The sequence below is a fragment of the Ambystoma mexicanum genome, chromosome 6q, assembly GCF_040938575.1.
Source record: "Ambystoma mexicanum isolate Mex_15411 chromosome 6q, UKY_AmexF1_1, whole genome shotgun sequence".
In the NCBI taxonomy this organism is placed as follows: domain Eukaryota; kingdom Metazoa; phylum Chordata; class Amphibia; order Caudata; family Ambystomatidae; genus Ambystoma; species Ambystoma mexicanum.
In genome coordinates this window covers 1,359,890,151-1,359,911,806 of record NC_090937.1, presented here as the reverse complement: position 1 = coordinate 1,359,911,806, position 21,656 = coordinate 1,359,890,151, and the positions used below count along the sequence as shown (strand labels likewise).

Sequence of the window (21,656 nt, the reverse complement as noted above, 5' to 3'; positions counted from 1 at the left end):
AAGAAGAACTCCAGGCCCAACTAGATAAAGAAACTCCTGACAGTAGTCAACCTTCTGTAACAGGAAGCCAAGAACCACTGGGCGAACCACTAATAATACATGAGGCAGAATTAGCTATGATAGAAGTAGAAAACACCATGTGTCAGTATGAAGATAAAGAAGACTTAACTATACTACAATCAAAGCTAAACAATAAGCAACATAGCATTTTTTAAGAAGTAACAAAACAAATTGCACATGGTGTACAACATGAAAATAAAGAATGTTCCTGCCATAATTATAAACATATACTACTGTCCGTCAGCGGTGAAGCTGGTTCTGGCAAAACATTCCTAATCAAAATCATCAGTAAGTTCCCTCAACAATTGACAAACAACAAACTGTCAGCTGTTGTCACTGCCCCCACAGGTTTAGCTGCCTACAACCTAGTTTGTGTCACGTTACACCGATTACTACTATTGCCAGTAGAACACCAGAACAAATTAGACTATTACAAACTTTCTGCAGAAGCTGCAATGGGACTACGCAGAGTATTGAAACAAATGAAAATGCTACTAATAGATGAAGTGAGCATGGTCTCCAACCTAATGTTGGCTTTGATTCACCTCAGATTACAAGAAGTACTCAAAACAAACTATGAAGAGCTCTTTGCAGGAAAACACATTATTGTTTTCGGAGATCTTCTTAAATTGACACCAGTAAAAGGTGAGCCTATTTTTAAAACATTAGGACACAAACTCTGCCGTAAAACTGTTGACAGCATTGGACATGTCAACCTTTGGCAACATTTCCAATACAGAGAATTGATAGAAAACATGCAGCAATCTGCAGATCTCACTTATGCCAACATCTTGAAAAGTATCAGAGTTAGTATACTTTCTAAAGAAGCAGAAGCAATATTGAAAACCCGGCACATTAATGCACTTTATGGTGATAATGCATGTGCTGCAGATATTATGGAACAATTATCCCACAAAAATGTCAATTGTATGGCCTTAATGCCAACTCTTGCAAGCTGTTTCAAATTAAATGAAATAATGTTAAGTAAAGAAATGCAACCAATAATGGAAATTAGCACCACAGACAAACTAGATGTACATGGTATGACACTACCTATGTGTGACCAAGCCGCAACAAGACCTAGGCCCTGATTCATGGATTATTTGCACCGAAAAAAACAGGATTTGTGCGCCATTCTGCCCGAAAATCCCCATTTGTTTAACAGGGATTTGCGGGCAGAATAACGCATAGAACCCGTTTTTTCTTGTGCAAATAATCCATGAATCAGCCTCTAAATAGTTTAGAAAAATCAATCTGAAACACAGCAGGCTTAGAAAAGATATTAAAATTATCCTTAAATTGTAGAGTAATGCTTAAACGTAACCTTGACGTGGACCAAGGACTAGTTAATGGAGCACTGGGTACAGTTGTTGACTTTCAAACATAACCACGTGCAACAAAATTCAGTTTGTCAATATTCTCTTTGACAAACTTTCAGAAGTAAAAAGGATAGGACGCTCAACAGCTCGATTCCTTCTCTTCAAAGACATGTATGTACGCAGAGAACAATTTTCTCTAACTCTTGCATACGCAGTCACAATTCATAAATCACAAGGTCTTACCCTAGACAAAGCAATGATAGATATTGGTAACACACTCTTTAAAGAAGGCATGAGCTACGTAGCACTATCACGCTTACGTACACTTGACGGTCTATTTCTAATCAACTTTGATGCAAGTAAACACTGATATTCCTTGCATTTTAGAATACAATAGACTTCGCTCACTATACACCCCCCATCTAAACACATATTCTGTTCAACAAAAAGTAAAACGTTATAAAAGAAAAATAAATCAAACAGAAATGCAACAGGATGTCAGTGAAAATCCTCCAAAGAGAGTAAAAGAAACTAATAATTCATCAAGTACCACAAGCAAAAAAGAATCAATTAGGGAAAGTAAACCAGGTACTTCTTCAAAGAAGGAAGTCAAACTCCAAAAATAGCAGTCAGATACAGAAGTACCTGGTCCATTTAAACTCTCAAATATAGTTGGTGTAAATTGCTATGCAAATGTAGCAATGAATGTTCTATTTCAATTACCACCAATTGTTGACAATATTTACTTACACAGTACAGACCCATTGTGTTTGCAAATGTTAGTACTTCACAGAAATGCAGCAAACAATCCTGATAACACATATAGTGTTTATGGAGTAAGACAACAATTGGACTACTGTGCTGGAGTGGTGAAATTCACTATAAACTCACAGGAAGAGCCACACAAATTTATAATGTACCTACTAAAAGTACTGGAAAGCAAAAACATACCTATAAATGAAATCTTCCAGATTTCATACATGTGGAAACATACATGCACTCGCTGCAACAATGTGACACAAGAACAAATCCCCAATGAACGCTTTATATATATATCAATACCTAATTGTGAATCCATTCCATTTCAGCAACTTGTACAAAATGCAAACCATGGTAGATTATGTTTTACCTGCAATTCGGATAATCGCTCCACGTTAGTAATACAAACACATAGTAAATACGTAATACTAATGCTTCTACGTTACAATGAAGGTGGTACCAAAAACAACTGCAAGCTGACTGGATTCACACATGGTCAAATATCACTTGGTAAGAAAACCTTCACAACAATAGGTATAATCTACCACGCAGGGGCCACAACCAATTCAGGGCACTACACTGCATATATAAAAAAAGAAATGTGGATGGTTTCAAGGTAATGATAGTACTGTTACTCTAAAGCAGAGATTACCCGCAAATCTTACAAATGCTTATTTAATGTTCTTAAAACCAAAATTTGATAACTAAAGTGTACTTAAACCCTAAGTAAACTTGTAGTAAAAAAAGTAAACTGTTAGAATATTCCAAAAGCTATCTAACTGCCCAAAGATTCTACAACAACTAATCAAATAAATGAATACCACAAAATTAGAGCAAAAAATAGACAGTTAGAATACGCCAATTGTTATCTAACTGTCCCAACATTTAACAATATCCAAGCAGATAAATCAATACCACTAAAATATATAAAAAAATAGACTGTTAGAATACGCCAATTGGTGTCTAACTGTCCCAAAATTTAACAATATCCAAACAGATAAATCAATACCACTAAAATATATAAAAAGAATAGACAGTTAGAATACACCTACTGGTATCTAACTGCTCCAAAATCTTATAATATCGAAACAAATAAATAATATGTTACTGCTCCAAAAAAATGCAACAAGCCAATGTATAAAACATTTGCCAGAAACAACAAGTAAACACTGAAAACAAACAAACATATAAACTTTAGCATAACAGAAAAAGTTTTTTTTTTAATCCAACATGGATTTTTTTTCCCCCACGGACCCAATGATTTTAGCAACATACACAGAAACTGAGCAAATTGCACAGTACTCTGGTTTGTAATCTACTAAATATGAGGGTCCAAAAAAAATGTTGATTATACAATATAATAAGTCATTACAAAATACTAATACTAACATGCTATTTTCTTTTTTCACAGAAATTAACAACAAATACATGTACTCCAGTTACTAAACCAAACACTAAGTATATTATACACTCTATGCCCTGGCCACAACCATCGCAGAATATCACACCCATAGTATCTTATAACTTTGTTCCTTATAAATTTGTTTTTGACCCAAAGTTATAAGCAACTATGGGCCTCATTACGACCCTGGCGCTAAGGGGTCTGCGCCAGCGTTAGCTGCGCGGACCCCTTACCGCCAACTACGAGTTCCCGGAGCGCCATGGTCATTTTTCCGCCCGCTTTTTGCGGGCGGAAAAATCCATGGCGCTCTGGGACCTTGGTGTTAATTACGCCACCGTACTTTACGGTGGCGTAATTAACTCCTTCCCCACTCCCATTGAGCCCTATGGGGCCGAAATGGGAATGGGGAAGGGTAAATGGGTCAATGGGGACTTACCGCCCCGCCGACCTCGGAATGGGGCGGTAAGTCCGCCATCCGCCATGGCGTAAAGGGACTTTGCGCCATGGCGGAAAAGTCCGCCGATGGCGGAAAAAATCCGCCAGGGTCGTAATGAGGGCCTATAAGTGTTATATGCTGCGGTGGTTGTGGCCAGGGCATAAAGTGTTGGGTGCATGGCCAAATGGCCATGCACCCAACACTTTATGCCCTGGCCACAACCACTGCAGCATATCACACCAATAGAGTCAAACATTTCAACTATGGCCTATGGAAACTTTTAATGTCCGCGGACATTATGAGTGTTCTTAGAACACTTTCAACTTGCCAGCGAACAATACAGACAGCGTCTTCAGGAAACCCCCTACGAACATTTCAGGACAACGCAAGAGTTCTTAGAACACTTCCAACTTGACAACGAACAATACGGACAGCGTCCTCAGAACACCTCCAGTTTGTTTATTTACAAACATTTCAGGACACCACGAGAGTTCTTAGAACACTTTCAACTTGACAACAAATTCAGGACACAGCGAGAGTTCTTAGAACACTTTCAACTTGGCAACGAACAATAAGGACAGCATCCTCAGGACACCCCCATTTTGTTTATTTACGAACATTTCAGGACACCGCAAGAGTTCTTAGAACATTTTCAACTTGGCAACGAACAATACGGACAGCGTCTTCAGGACACCCCCATTTTGTTTATTTGCGAACATTTCAGGACACCACGAGTGTTCTTAGAACACAATCAACTTGACAAAGAACACTACGGACAGCGTCCTCAGAACACCCCCATTTTGTTTATCTGCGAACATTTCAGGACACCGTGAGTGTTCTTAGAACACATTCAACTTGCCAGAGAACAATACGGACAGCGTCCTCAGAACACCCCCATTTTGTTTATTTGCGAACATTTCAGGACACTGCAAGAGTTCTTAGAACACATTCAACTTGCTATCAAACAAAACGGACAGCATCTACAGAACACCCCCTACGAACATTTCAGGACACCGCGAGTGTTCTTAGAACACATTCAACTTGCCATCAAACAATACGGACAGCGTCTTCAGGACACCACCTGCGAACATTTCAGGACACCACAAGTGTTCTTAGAACACTTTCAACTTGCCAGCGAACAATATGGACAGCGTCTTCAGGAAACCCCCTACGAACATTTCAGGACAACGCGAGAGTTCTTAGAACACTTCCAACTTGACAACGAACAATACGGACAGCGTCCTCAGAACATCTCCATTTTGTTTATTTATGAACATTTCAGGACACCGCGAGAGTTCTTAGAACACTTTCAACTTGACAACAAATTCAGGACACCGTGAGAGTTCTTAGAACACTTTCAACTTGACAACAAACAATACGGACAGCGTCCTCAGAACACCCCCATTTTGTTTATTTATGAACATTTCAGGACACCGCGAGAGTTCTTAGAACATTTTCAACTTGACAACGAACAATACGGACAGCGTCTTCAGGACACCCCCATTTTTTTTATTTGCGAACATTTCAGGACACCACGAGTGTTCTTAGAACACAATCAACTTGACAAAGAACACTAAGGACAGCGTCCTCAGAACACCCCCATTTTGTTTATTTACGAACATTTCAGAACACCGTGAGTGTTCTTAGAACACATTCAACTTGCCAGAGATACGGACAGCGTCCTCAGAACACCCCCATTTTGTTTATTTAGGAACATTTCAGGACACCACGAGTGTTCTTAGAACACATTCAACTTGCTATCGAACAATACGGACAGCGTCTTCAGAACACCCCCTACGAACATTTCAGGAGACCCCAAGTATTCTTAGAACACATTCAATTTGCCATCAAACAATACGGACAGCGTCTTCAGGACACCCCCTGCGAACATTTCAGGACACCACAAGTGTTCTTAGAACGCATTCAACTTAACATCGAACAATACGGACAGCGTCCTCAGAACACCCCCATTTTGTTTATTTGCGAACATTTCAGGACACCACAAATGTTCTTAGAACACAATCAACTTAACAAAGAACACTACAGACAGCGTCCTCAGAACACCCCCATTTTGTTTATTTGCAAACATTTCAGGACACCGTGAGTGTTCTTAGAACACATTCAACTTGTCAGAGAAGAATACAGACAGCGTCCTCAGAACACCCCCATTTTGTTTATTTATGAACATTTCAGGACACCGCGAGAGTTCTTAGAACACATTCAACTTGCCAGAGAACAATACGGACAGCGTCCTCAGGACGGACAGCGTCATCAGAACACCCCCTACGAACATTTCAGGAAACCATGATTGTTCTTAGAACACATTCAACTTGCTATCGAACAATACGGACAGCGTCTTCAGAACACCCCATACGAACATTTCACGACACCGCAAGTGTTCTAAGAACACATTCAACTTGCCATCGAACAATATGGACAGCGTCTTCAGGACACCCCCTACAAACATTTCAGGACAACGCGAAAGTTCTTAGAACACTTTCAACTTCACAACGAACAACACGGACAGCGTCCTCAGAACACCCCCATTTTGTTTATTTATGAACATTTCAGGACACTGCGAGAGTTCTTAGAACACTTTCAACTTGACAACGAACAATACGGACAGCGTCCTCAGATCAGCCCCATTTTGTTTATTTATGAACATTTCAAGACACCGCGAGAGTTCTTAGAACATTTTCAACTTGACAACGAACAATACGGACAGCGTCTTCAGGACACCCCCATTTTTTTTATTTGCGAACATTTCAGGACACCACGAGTGTTCTTAGAACACAATCAACTTGACAAAGAACACCAAGGACAGCGTCCTCAGAACACCCCCATTTTGTTTATTTGCGAACATTTCAGGACACCATGAGTGTTCGTAGAACACATTCAACTTGCCAGAGAACAATACGGACAGCGTCCTCAGAACACCCCCATTTTGTTTATTTACGAACATTTCAGGACACCGTGAGTGTTCTTAGAACACATTCAACTTGCCAGAGAACAATACGGACAGCGTCCTCAGAACACCCCCATTTTGTTTATTTAGGAACATTTCAGGACACCACGAGTGTTCTTAGAACACATTCAACTTGCTATCGAACTATACGGACAGCGTCTTCAGAACACCCCCTACGAACATTTCAGGAGACCGCAAGTACTCTTAGAACACATTCAACTTGCCATCAAACAATACGGACAGTGTCTTCAGGACACCCCCTGCGAACATTTCAGGACACCACAAGTGTTCTTAGAACACAATCAACTTGACAAAGAACACTACGGACAGCGTCCTCAGAACACCCCCATTTTGTTTATTTGCAAACATTTCAGGACACCGTGAGTGTTCTTAGAACACATTCAACTTGCCAGAGAACAATACGGACAGCGTCCTCAGAACACCCCCATTTTGTTTATTTACGAACATTTCAGGACACCGCGAGAGTTCTTAGAACACATTCAACTTGCCAGAGAACAATACGGACAGCGTCCTCAGGACGGACAGCGTCATCAGAACACCCCCTACGAACATTTCAGGAAACCATGATTGTTCTTAGAACACATTCAACTTGCTATCAAACAATACGGACAGCGTCTTCAGGACACCCCCTACGAACATTTCAGGACAATGCGAGAGTTTATAGAACACTTTCAACTTCACAACGAACAATACGGACAGCGTCCTCAGGACACCCCCATTTTGTTTATCTGCGAACATTTCAGGACACCGCAAAATCTTTCAGGAAACCATGATTGTTCTTAGAACACATTCAACTTGCTATCGAACAATACGGACAGCGTCTTCAGAACACCCCCTACAAACATTTCAGGACACTGTGAGTGTTCTTAGAACACATTCAACTTGCCATCAAACAATACGGACAGCGTCTTCAGGAAACCCCCTACGAACATTTCAGGACAATGCAAGAGTTTATAGAACACTTTCAACTTCACAACGAACAATACGGACAGCGTCCTCAGGACACCCCCATTTTGTTTATTTGCGAACATTTCAGGACACCGCAAAATCTTTCAGGAAACCATGATTGTTCTTAGAACACATTCAACTTGCTATCGAACAATACGGACAGCGTCTTCAGAACACCCCCTACAAACATTTCAGGACACCACGAGTGTTATTAGAACACATTCAACTTGCTATCAAACAATACGGACAGCGTCTTCAGAACACCCCCTACGAACATTTCACGACACCGCAAGTGTTCTAAGAACACATTCAACTTGCCATCGAACAATATGGACAGCGTCTTCAGGACATCCCCTACGAACATTTCAGGACAACGCAAAAGTTCTTAGAACACTTTCAACTTCACAACGAACAACACGGACAGCGTCCTCAGAACACCACCTTTTTGTTTATTTGCAAACATTTAAGGACACTGCGAATGTTCTTAGAACACATTCAACTTGTCATAGAACAATACGGACAGCGTCTTCAGGACACCCCCTACGAACATTTCAGGACAACGCGAGAGTTCTTAGAACATTTTCAACTTGACAATGAACAATATGGACAGCGTCCTCAGAACACCCCCATTTTGTTTATTTGCGAACATTTCAGGACACCGCGAGAGTTCTTAGAACACATTCAACTTGCCAGAGAACAATATGGACAGCGTCCTCAGGACGGGTACAGAGTCATCAGAACACCCCCTACAAACATTTCAGGACACCACGAGTGTTCTTAGAACACATTCAACTTGCTATCGAACAATACGAACAGCGTCTTCAGAACAGCCCCTACGAACATTTCAGGACACCGCAAGTGTTCTTAGAACACATTCAACTTGCCACCGAACAATACGGACAGCGTCTTTAGGACACCCCCTACGAACATTTCAGGACAATGCAAGAGTTCTTAGAACACATTCAACTTGCTATCGAACAATACGGACAGCGTCTTCAGGACACCCCCTACGAACATTTCAGGACAACGCGAAAGTTCTTAGAACACTTTCAACTTCACAACAAACAATACGGACAGCGTCCTCAGGACACCCCAATTTTGTTTATTTGCAAACATTTCAGGACACCGTGAGTGTTCTTAGAACACATTCAACTTGCCATCGAACAATACGGACAGCGTCTTCAGGACACCCCGTACGAACATTTCAGGACAACGCGAGAGTTCTTAGAACATTTTCAACTTGACAATGAACAATATGGACAGCGTCCTCAGGACACCCCCATTTTGTTTATTTGCGAACATTTCAGGACAACGCGAGTGTTCTTAGAACAGTTTCAGCTTGCTTCGAACAAAACCGACACATATTGAGTCCTCAGAACACCCCCATTCAGTTTATTTAGAACATTTCAGAACACCCGTGATGTCCGCAGACAAATCGAACACAACAAGAACATCTACCACATGAAAAAACACAACTTTCAACCTATTTCATACTCTCCCACCCTCCCCAAACCCAGTTTCTCTGCCCTGTCCGCGGATGTCCGCGAATCAAAGATGGCGGGTGCCACTGAAAATCTGATGCGCTTCACGCTCCACACCTTCCAATCAGCGAACACGTCGCATGTCCGCGGACATGACGTAAGCCGATTGGCCAATCAGGACACTGTCTGCGGAGCGAACAGGGAAGTGTGTACGTGGACCGAACACAGATATCACTAATTTGTATGACCCACTTTTTGGTCATTTTAAAAAAAACTACTGGACAGATTTTTGGGACCAAGCCGCTGCTCCGCTGCTCAGTCTATGGGAAAAAAAGACATTTTGGGACCCCCCCTATAACTTTTTCCCCCCTGGACGAATACTCACCAAACTTTGCAAAACAATTCAGAGTGGGCCATATACTTTGCAAAGTTTGGTGCGGATTCGTCCATGGGGAGCAAAGTTATAAGCCGCCCAAAAAGTGCTGTTCCTATGTATATGTATATATATATTATATATTATATATTATATTATAATATATAATATAATATTATATATTAATATAAATATATAGTTAATAATAACTTCTCGTGCCAGTCGCTACCACCTCTTTAATATTCGCAAAGTCCGCCCCTCTCTCACCTTCCATGCTACCAAACTTTTAATCTCCTCCCTTATCTTCTTCTGCCTCTTCTACTGCTCTTCCTTATTCTTTGGACTACCTACTTCTCATCTCGCCCTCCTCAAATCTATCTACCATTCTGCTGTCCGTACCCTCTGTCTCCTTAACCCCTGTGACTCCACCTCTACTTCCCCCTCTTCCCTTGGCTGGCTTCCATTTCACTCCAAACTTAAATTTCACTTTATCTGCCTTGTCTTCAAATCTCTCCATGGTCTTGCTATCCCTCATCTCTCCTCCCTCCTCTCTTTCTACTCTCCCTCCCGTTCCCTTTGTTCAGCTGACCATTTCCTTCTCACTGTACCTCCATCCCCTTGTGCCCCCTCCCGTTTCCTTTCCGTCCAACTCTTAGCCCCCTTGCACTGGAACTCCCTACCTCTCGCAATCCGCTCTATCCCTACCTTCTACTCATTCCGCACATCCCTTAAATCTCTCCTTCTCCATTCTCCCCCTTGAAAACCCATCTCCTTCCTGCTTCCCCTCCCTCCTTTATCTTTCCCCTTGAATATCTTCCTCCCTTCCCCTACCTCTTCACTCTCACCTTTTCCCCTTCCCTTCTCCTTCTCCTCCTCACCCCTCTCCCTCCCACACATTCCTACTCTACTACTCTCCCTACTCCCTTCAGTTAATTGCTCTTCTTACTGTTTTGTTGACTGATTCATATTGTAATTTGCTTCTACCGTTATATTGTTTATGTTTCATGTATTAAGTTGTTAAATTGTGCAGCGCTTTGGTGTAAAGCGCTATATAAACAAATACATACAATTCAATACAATAATAGTCTTGAGTGAACATGTGATTCATATGACTTTATGATGGACCACTTATGTCCAATGGCGAATAGCTTGCCAGTGATTTTGTGAACATCTCTTGAATCCTGTTTCGAGACCCTGTGTATTATGACATGATATGATAAGACATTTATAAGGCGCCTATCCACAAGTGTTTCAAGGCGTGACGCGGCAAGGGAGGGGGAACAAAGGGGAGACAGAGACAGTGATCGTACTAGGCCAAGTGTCATTCAGATCGCGCAAGTGCAGGGGAAGGGGGAAGAGGAAAAGTGCAGAGTGGGAGGGGGTGGGGACAGTGCATTACATAGGAAAAAAGATTGTAGGTTCAATTCATGGTACCCTTGAAGGTCATAGATTATATGGTCAGAGTCATCCCTGATGAGTAATGGCGCAAACCTACACTTTCTACATATTGTACTCGCCTTGACAGCTCAGTGGGTTAAGTAGCTTATTTCTAGTTATGCGCATGCTGGTTTCTTCGTGTCTTATATCGATAGAGCTATCTAACACACACACACTTTATCAGTTGCTGAAGAGGAAGATTGATCTTGTTTTCAGGTCTTTATCACTTGAGAGAGGGAACCACTGTCACAGTTTTGTACAAACCCCCCCGGGGCTCTTCTTAACCCAATCATCTGACCCCGCCAAGACGAGGCGTTTAGTAATACAACCAGAGTAACCTTTTATCTGACTGCATCCCATTGAGTTTTACTTGTGGTGGTTCTAAATACATTCAGTATCTTGGGCCATACATCTCTATTTTGGTGTAAGATTTGGCCTGTTTCAGAAAAAGAAATCGAAGGATTATTATTATTTATAAAGCCAGATTTCCCTCTGCTGCTTGTATAAGCAATTTTAACATGTATATTTGAAGTGTTTCTTGGGGTGAAAGGGTCATTAGGTGGTCTTTTGTCCAATTAACAACGTTAGGTTTCTGTTGAGTTAAGTCTTAAGAGTGATTAAGCAGGTTTAGTTCTGGATATGCAGCACTGCATAATGCTCTTCGTTGCTTTTGGCAGACCCCATATGGCTGGGTCACCACACTCCAATAGTAGCGTATATCAGATGGTATTGTTTACATCCTTAAACTGCAAATAGGATAAGGGCTTATTAGGTCAATTTAAGGGTATTAATTAATAGTGCCTCACTTAAATTCAGCAATTCAGAACTACAAAACAGGATATGGTTTTTCCGTCCTGTCATTATGATATTTTGTTGATATTTTTATCATGTGTCTGTAGAGAAACACATACACTTGGCCATTTTGTAGACGACTACGGTGTAAGTAGGCCATACTTTGATTTACAGCACCTTTTAGAATGTGTTGACAGGAGAGTACCCATTATTATGACTCATCTTTGTCATCTTTCACAACAATCCCATCACACTGAAATAGTCTTTGATTGCTCTGGAGGTGCTCTGGGATCTTATCCAAACAGCAGAGAACCGAATTCTCTCTCAACATGTTATAAACACATTCGCTTAAGTGCTGTTCTTCTGAGGCAGTCTACAATACATGCACAGTAATTACCTTTACAAAGACAAAGCATTTGTTTTTAAGGTGCCTTAGCACCTGAATGCTTTTTAAGTGCACGGGTATTTGAATTTGATCCTAGAGGTCATCACTGTACCAACATATTTTGCATTAAGTTTTGTAAGCACCATTTATATAGGTTCTATTGTTATGCTCTGTGTGGATGCAGCTGTGTTTATGTCAATAAATGATTATATCAAAGGATACAGTGTCCAGAGTTTTCTATTACTTTTGCTATAAGGTATAGGTCCACAACACTGGGGAATTCACATAATGGAATGTAGGTGCCTAGATGCAGTGACCGGTGCCTGTTGCAAAGTGGCACACAGAAAGACTCATTTGGCCTCACAACTGTTCAAACAAATTAAAATATGCACAGTGTATTTTATTTTGATATTTTATTTTATTGTTTGCTTGTTAGGTGCTATACAATAAGACAATACTGTTTCAAAGCGCCCACATGGCAGGGAGGGATAAAGGGTGGGAAAATACATTAAGATCACAATATTTAAGAGTGGGGGTGGAGGGAGAAGGGGAGGAGGTAGAAGGCACAAACCTACTATGCCCTGTGAGTATTCAGAACCTGTAAGTGCATCAAGGAAGAGGGGGTATGTGCTGGGGAGTCTGAGCTCATGGATGAGCCACAGATGAAGTGCAAGGAATGTTGAGTGATTAAGTGCTACACAGATTGGGGCTGCGGGAGGTGTCAGTGCAAACCACCAAGGCGGAGGGTGTTCATATGCAAGTGCTGTGGATAGACAGGCGCTGGTCAGATAGGTTTCGGAGGTCAGGGCCCCGAGGATGCATAAGGGCCCAGGACACCGATTGCAGTAACTGTGGGATTAGCAGAGGAGAAAGTCTTAAGGAGCTTCTGGAATTTGAAAAGGTCCTGCTCAAGGCACAGAGGGAGGGGGAGGCTATTCCAAAGGAGGGAGCCTGCTGAGGAACGTGAACGACCACGTTTGGCAAAACGCTTTACACAAATAGAGTTGGTGCTAGAGGAACGTAGTGGCCTAGAGGGAGAGTATTTAGTGCGATAACGTTGAAGATAGTGTGGTCCCCGATATCAGCCAGCCTTCTGGATGATGCAGAGGGATTTTAATTTATTCCGTGCAGCAACCGGGAGCCAGAGAAGACTTCTTAGTGCAAAGAGATGCAGACCCCAGGCTTAAGGCCAAGGATAAGTCTTGCTGCCCTATTCTGGATTAGCTGGAGGGGACACAGAGTGGAAGATGGAAGATTCAGGAGGAGGCTGTTGTAGTAGTCAAGCCTAGAGAGAACCAGGGCTTGGGTCACATTGAGACTCTGAGGGAATGTGGGAAAAGGTGAAATTCCTTTGAGAAGGAAAAGCTGAAAGTGGGACTTCTTGGCAATGTCCTGAGTGTGAGGGAGGAAGGAGGGAGAAGAGTCGAAGATAACTCCAAGGTTTCTGGTTTCAGTTGAAGGCGCAGTGGGAGAGCCCAAGGAGGTAGGCCAGAGTGAGGGGAAGAATGAGGGAGCAGAAGTCCCGATGGGAAGGAGCTCAGTTTTACAGGTGTTGAGGCAGATATTGTTGGAGGCGCACCAGGACTGGATGGCAGATGGGCAGTCAGGGATGATGGAGGGTGCAAGAGGGTTAGCAGGGAGTTTGAAAAAGAGCTGTGTGTCGTATGTGTAACACTGGAAGTTGAAGGAGAAAGAGGCGATGAAGCATACAAGGAGAGCAAGGTAAATGTTAAAGAGCCGGGGGAGAGTGTAGAGCCCTGGGCGACACCACAGCTGGAGAGGGAGGGAGGAGAGGAGAAGGTGCCCAGGATGACTTGGGAAGATCAGTTATTGAGGAAAGAGGTCAGCCAGTCCAGTGCCCATTCCGAGATAACAAGGGTATCGTGAAGCCTTTGTATGAGGATGGAATGGTATACTGTGGCAAAGGCAGAGGAGAGATAGAGAAGGATAAGGGCAGCTGGTATGTTGGAGTACAGAGATGCAAGCAGTTCTTCACGGGTGTTTAGAAGAGATGTTTCTGTGCTTCTGGATGCTCAGAATCCAGATTGATGGTCATGGAGACCACCAAGAATATCAGTGTGTGAGTTCATTTGGGGCAAGGCCAGCTTCTCAAGCATCTTCCCCAGGAAGGGGGTGATGGAAAATAGGGTGGTAGCTGGTAGGGCAGGTTGGGTCTGAAGATATTTTTTTCAGGAGTGGGCGCTCAAAGGAGTGCTTAAGGGGGAGGGGAAAGATCTAGTGGCAAAAGAGTGATTGCAAAAATCAGCGAGAGCAGGTGTAAGAGAGCAAATGTTATCGATGATGGTCCTGGATGAGCAAGGGGAGTTTAGAAGAGACCTTCATGGAGCGGACAACTCTGGTAACTTATTCACGTGTGAAAGGGGAGAATGGTGAAAGAGAAGGGAGGGGCATGGAGGTGAGGGGTGTGGGATGGGTTGTGAGGGTGTTTAAAAAAGGTGGTCAGGATTCCCTGAGTTTTGGTGGAAAAGTGTGAGGCCAGTGCATTGCAGAGGGCCTGGGAAGGAGAAGGGGAGGAGGAGATACGTAAGGGTTGGCTAGTTCCCTGCAGATCTTGAAAAGTTCAGACATGTTGTTAGATGCTCCGGAGACCCATGCCTGTATGTGGGATCTTTTCTTTGCACGGATGGTGAGTCTGTATTGCCTTTGGAGCAGGCGACATACCAGTTTGTCAGAGGATGAGCCTGAGGTTCGCCATTTCTGTTCTGCTCCCCTGCACTTTCATTTTTGGGACGCAAGTTCGCCGGCGTACCAGGTGTTATGCTTAGAGGCAGGTTTCAGGTGGATCCTCATGACTTGGGCAAGAATGTCAAGAGTGTTGGTGATTGACACGTGGAGGTTGCTGAGAGCAGAGACAGAGCTAGAGTCAGAGGAAAGGGATCGGGGGGTGAAGGTGGAGGCGAAGGTAGCTACAGTCACACGTTTTATCGGGCGGATGTTAGTGAACAAGGTTGGTGCGACTTTAGGGGGGCAGTCAGGGGGCCAACAGGACCCAGGTTGGTGGAGAGGAGAGAATGATCGGTCTAGGAATGAGGGGTGACTAGTGGGGGGAGAGAGAGAGGTGTATGAGGGCATCCAGCGGAGTGGATTGGCCCAGAAACAGAGAATGGAGAGGGAAAGCGAGGTGCAGAGGTCAGTGAAAAGAATGGATGCAGAGCCAGGGGAGTCAAGTTGAATGCTGAAGTCACCCAGGAGGAGGGGTTAGAGGTGGATGAAAGTAAGGAAGAGCAGAAGTCAGCCCATTCAGCGAGGGACAGGGTGGTGGTACCTGGAGGCCGGTATATGGTAGCAGTGATCAGGGTGGAGATGGGAGAGATGCCCAACTTGCAAATCAGGCTTTATAGGAAAGAATAAGACTGGGTAGGTAAGATTAAGGAAAACCCCGCCGGTGCAGCGAGGTCAAGGCTTGGAGATGATCTTGAAGCCGTCAGGGAGGAGGGAGTCAAAGGCAGTGATTTATTAAAACAAGCAGAAGAAAATAAGTTCCTGAATTGCCTCCGAAGGATTGATTTGACTGGCAGCTTGCTGATCAATGAAGCTCAGAGCCAACCCTATTTGCAGAGAACACTTGCAAGCAAATCTCTGAGCATGTCCCAGTCTTCTTCCAATCAGCAAACTATATACATTTTGGAGTATTACTTCCAGAGCAGGTATTGAAAACAAGGCAATACATATTTTACACTGTATCTTTTGTAGACTGCAAATGCAGGAAATTATGTAGAACTCATTCTCTCATTGAAAGACTCTCTAAGGTCTTAACCCACTGCTATCGCTTATGGGAACCGCAGTGCTACTTTCAATCTCCTCTTTTCCATTGTCATACTCTTTTGCATTGCCATACTCGTGCACAGCAGCACATTCCTTTCATCAATGCGCCTCTTCTGGACCAGGAACAGATACTGCTATATGTTCATGTCCTACAGAGTCTCCAGAAGGTCTTTTTTTGTCATGGCCCCCTCAGGTGAATAGCACTTGCTTTCCAGGTCATATATATGGGTGCAACTTTAATATGGTTGCTAGCATGCCACAGTACTCACTACTCAGGCACATCACTCCTTAGGCGCCTACACCAAATTCCTTTTCTGACATTCAGCTACCCAAATATGTATATTATAATTCTTCTTCTTCTGTTATAACGCGCGTAATACCATTTAGTGGTTTCTAAGTGCGGGATTGGGATTCAAACCTTTGTTGCGCTGCGTTGTCTTGCTTCCAAGCCAAATACGTTGCAGTGAGCCATGCTTCCTTACCAATTATTATTGTTCAGCATATGGATTTCACCTATACATGTATTTCATAAAAATAAACTGTAGCGAGGTTAAGAAATGTTATCTTTAACTAGCCTCTAGCCTAATGCTTGGGCTTATATAACAAAGTCACAAAAAATAATCAAACTCAGGTCCCTCCTCCCGGAAAACACCCAATGCTGTGGAAAGAGACATCAAAGTCCTAACACTGCACCCAAAAATGAAATTATGTGAAGTCGTGCCTTTCTGTGCATGTGCAGGTAAGAGAACAAATATCCCATTATTGATTTAGAAGGACATATACCGTGCTTGCCTTGGAAACAAGACAACATGGAGCAACACAGATTCGATTCCCGGGTCCGTGCTTAGAAACCTCTGGGTATTGAGCACTTTATAAATAACCTATCATATCATATCATGAATAAGGGATTATTGAACATAATATACAGCATATTCATTAGAATGCCCACATGAGAAACACTGCCTCACAAGTACTAGTAGAAAATTAGCAAAATCATTACTCGACCCAATAGAGCTATTAAGGAGATTAAACGACTATACCCCACAATCCCCCACTACACACTTTTATAAATAGTTGCCTGAAGGATCTTATATTCTTTGGGATTGCACATATAAGATTCAATGAAACAAATATTATTTGGACAAGAAGAATCACAATAAAGAATAAGCCTATATTTAAGAAAATAAAGTGCTCAATATTGATAAAGGATACTCTTTTTTTCTGTCTACAGTGTGGACATATTAAGTGTATTCCTTAAGTTCATTACATGTGCCTACATAAAACTGTGTATGCAAAGAGACTGCCATAGGACTGTTTTCAAAACTATGTTTAATTAGGTGTGGATGGGAAATGCATGTAATAATGGGTACCTTGACAGATGGGCAACCTGAGGTTCTCCTAAAGAAATATATATAATTGAGATATCAAAACATTTAAAGTAATGCGATACAATGTGCTTTGGGTAGTTTATAATAAACAAATTATTTATGAAGATGACATTTCCATAATGAAAATATAGCCAAAAGCATAGCACAATGCACTTTATTTGAGCAGATCGCTTACATTCTATGCCCTTTTGAGCGGAAGAATGTTGTGGCCTTTGAAAATGGATGTAGACACCATATAACACCTACACATGGTTCATCTATCAGTGACATCTCAATCTCCAGCCTGACTGATTGGTAAATGCCCCGCCAGCTAAACAACAGGACACAGTAAAAAGCTTCTCCCCCATGATATATACCTGCGGTCACTGATGCACTGCTATCATTATTGTCCGCTACCATTTAAGAAGGGGACATTTTTGGACTCTATAATGTTCCTAATCTGATCGAAAGTTTTTCCAGCCCAGAATCTTTGATAAAGCATTTAACATGGTTTTGAGGGATGCCTTGCCAGTCTCTAGTTGATACATTAGGCAGTTAGTTTTAAATCTTTTCAGCATTAATTTCACCCGACTGTTTACCTGCATAGAAGAGAATCAGCCTAGAAAGCCAAAAAAGGTACTACATGAGAGGAGCAGGGCAAGAAGGTGTGTGCAGTACAAAAACAGTCAAGGAACTGGTATTCAAACAATACAATTCTGCATTTCCTTGATTGAGGATTCTCAGAATTCATCAGGCAGTCATGATATGATATTTGGGATACTCTTGGTAAAGTCATATGGAGGTTTCCCAGTGTCATCTTATTGGTGTTATGCCAATCCCCCCTCCCCTCCCCCTGTACTCGCCTCCGGGGTTCCCCACGCCTATTTTACACCTGGAGTGTATGGCTAAAACAATATACTATGAAAGGAGTATTAGCCGACTCTGCTATATTTCTTAAAACATGAATGCCCAAATAATCAACTCTGTAATGATTGCGCCTTGACAGAAATACAGAGCTCATCAGTTGATCTGAAAAGTCTCTGATGCCCTTCATGAAAGGCACTTTTTTTAATATTAAAGATCAAGAGAAGATGAGCCGAATCCAGTTGGGAGACAGACACATTCCATGGCAGAGTAGAGCTTTAGGACAAAATCATCTAATTGAGCTCCTTATTTTACTTGTTTAACTCATCGGTCCAAAGATGCATCTATTTACCTTGGCAACAACAAATCCCAAGCGATTAGAAGAATTCTGGCCAGAGACACACTGAAGGTCCTCTCGCTCCGGTAAAGGCAAAAACCTGTGTATAGGCACTACTACCTCCCCTCGCTGTGCATGCACATATATAGCAGGAAAGAGAATGTTGAATATTTTTCTGCTAATCTTTTCTCACCATGAGAACCTTCAGGGGGAGGCTTATAATATCTCTTCTGTTGACCATCTGGGTTCACTCTGGAAAGGATGCCCTTTCTTTTTCACAATCCTCCTTTGACCCACAGGTATTATAATCTTTATCTGCAAAGCAAACTGGTAGGGTCATCTTGTGGCATACCGTTTGATCTTAATGTACTCCTATACCCCCCAACAACTGTTCAGAAAAGATCTAAAAGAGAAGATGTAACAAAAAAAATGCTCTGCACACAACAAGGACTTTGCAGATAAAATAGAGTAGCAATGCCTCCCCTCTCCATCCCACAATGAACAAGGAGCTTTTACCTATTACACACCCAATTGCCACACCATCTGAAATCTGCATGACCCACTGATCAGACTCTGCTCCAGTCGAGGATTCAGGCCATGCCCAAAGATGGGCAGCACAGCACTTCATGACCATTCCCAACATTCACATTGAGTAAGGGAACTGTGTAGGCATTTCATTCCAACAGCCCACCATGATTGAGGCCTATGTGCTGTTCATAATATGGTGAGTAAAATGGAACCATTGAAAACAATGTTGATATTTGTATCATGTTTGTAATAACCGATGTCAATGTTTGATACTGATAACAGACCTATGTGGACAATATTGGATGTCTTATTCCATATTTAGGAAGTATCCCATTACAATAGGAGCAGAATATGATACTGCTCAAAGTTTAGGTGATAACGGATGCTGATATGGGCAACATTCAATGCATAGGTTATTGGACCAATTCCTGATGAATAAGAGACTTCATTGTTCTTTGGGAGCAACTGTATGGGTCATAATCTCTTAAGAGCAATGTTCCTTATGTTTTTATTCTTCTTTCCAATTCAGGACCCAGGGTGGCTCTTATTGTATATTTACCTGAGCCGATAATTGTTACTCCTTTTCTAACCACTGCGCAGATCTGACCCAGGGACTTCTTAGGTAACTAGTACTACATCAGTTTCCTATTTGAACTTCTTTTCTGTCAATCAGGGTTTAGAACATTGAATCCCTTAGGAATGTGTGAAAAGTCTAAAAAGTCAGTAACTGTCATATTATTCCTATTCGGAAATAAACTACAAAATTCTCAATTAGACATATTATAACAGCTGGTTGCTATTTATAACACAGTATGCTACGGTGAGAATTTTAATCCATTTTTCCTAATTAAAAGGTATTGTTGGGATGGAAATGAATCTATCCCACCCCCCCTAGGCTCTTTAAAGTGCGGCGAATCCCGTACAAAGCTGTGTAGTGTGCTAGGGGTGAGAGGACCGTGCTATGAAACTCAGCACAGATATAATATAGAGGAAACGATAGATGCATAGAACCAGTGCGTGCATAGAAAGGAACGCCATTTTTGTAATTATGGTAGATGCATAGTCTTGCATGGCCTTGCGGCACAACTTTAGCTCCATGGAAGGACTCGACTGGGCCCAGATCATTAAGACGGGATGAGCCCGCACAGCCAGTTCTCACAGATGCTTCCCCTTGTCCCTTCACTGTTGCAATCACTTAGTATCACTAGGAGGAATGCGCCCTGCAAGGCCATGAGACTCCACCAGGCTACTCACCATGCCCATTCATCACAGCCAGACTACCAGTAGACCCCTAACCCCCACTCAGCCTACCCAGAGCCATGGCACACACCACTGACCCGATCCACAGACCCCTGCATTCTATGATAGTGAATGACCCCAGCCCCAATCATAAAACAAATGGCCATCAAAGATCTGAGCATGCACGGCGGTTTCACCTCTCCACATCAATACTTCCTTTGTAGTGCAAGGTACACAGAGGGATAAATTATAGACCACAAAGCGGGTGGAGGCCTTCAGTGCGAGGGGTGCGATATCAACAAAGCACAGAATGTGTGGGTCAGCTTGACTGTATTTCTTCCTCCATTTCACCTGGCACCAGTCCTCAAACCTTCCCGGTGCAAACCACAGTGACACAGTAGTAGGCTTAGTGTATCATAGCAGTGCTGATATTGTAACGTATGAGGAACCTGACATTCACTCCTCGGAGAGATGAGCCCAGCTGACCCACGTGGGAACTGACAGACGGCGGAAATATGAACCATGGAGCAGGTTCATGCATATGGTCTCACCAATCAGTGGTGCTAGTTTTCACTGTATATTGATGACACTACACAGTCTTTTAAGCTTCTGCATGCACTAGGTTAAACCAGAACGTTCTCGATCAGCAGAGTTCTTTGCTGATACCATCGTATTCTGCACAATTAAACCTTGTTATCCTTGCAAGCAATGTCTTGGCCTTTTTCCCTAGAGGGTTGTATTCTTTCTGGCGTGAGCGTAAAAGGGGACTTGCCTTCATTATGTATCTATCTGTAGAATGCATAGCGGTTGGCCATTTGAGCATCAAACTTGCCCAACACCCACATTAGACTGCCTCTCTGCAGCCAGATCTTTGGATAAAGAGTGTAACAATCTCCAACTGCTTGTGTTTACATTACAATGAACCCCAAATCAGATTTCAATAAAGTTATTACCAGTCTGCAACCAGGAGATTGGATTTAAATCTCCATGAAAAAAGAAAAAAGAAATGTTGCAGCTGTAAAGAAATGATATGTGGATTATTGTGCAAACATAATATGATATACACATGTTTTATATTTAAAGCTTATTATTGCTTCCTCAGTGTTGGAACATCAAGACATATTATTTAGCAATAATATGATGCCTATTGGGGGCGG

At 42.4% G+C, this 21,656-nt stretch overlaps 1 protein-coding gene across 1 annotated transcript in view; it reads left to right on the top strand.

Annotated features, from left to right (window-relative positions):
• C6QH4orf50 (chromosome 6q C4orf50 homolog) overlaps positions 1 to 21,656 on the top strand; it is a 191,629-nt gene that overhangs the window by 30,654 nt on the left and 139,319 nt on the right. The window lies entirely within an intron of this gene.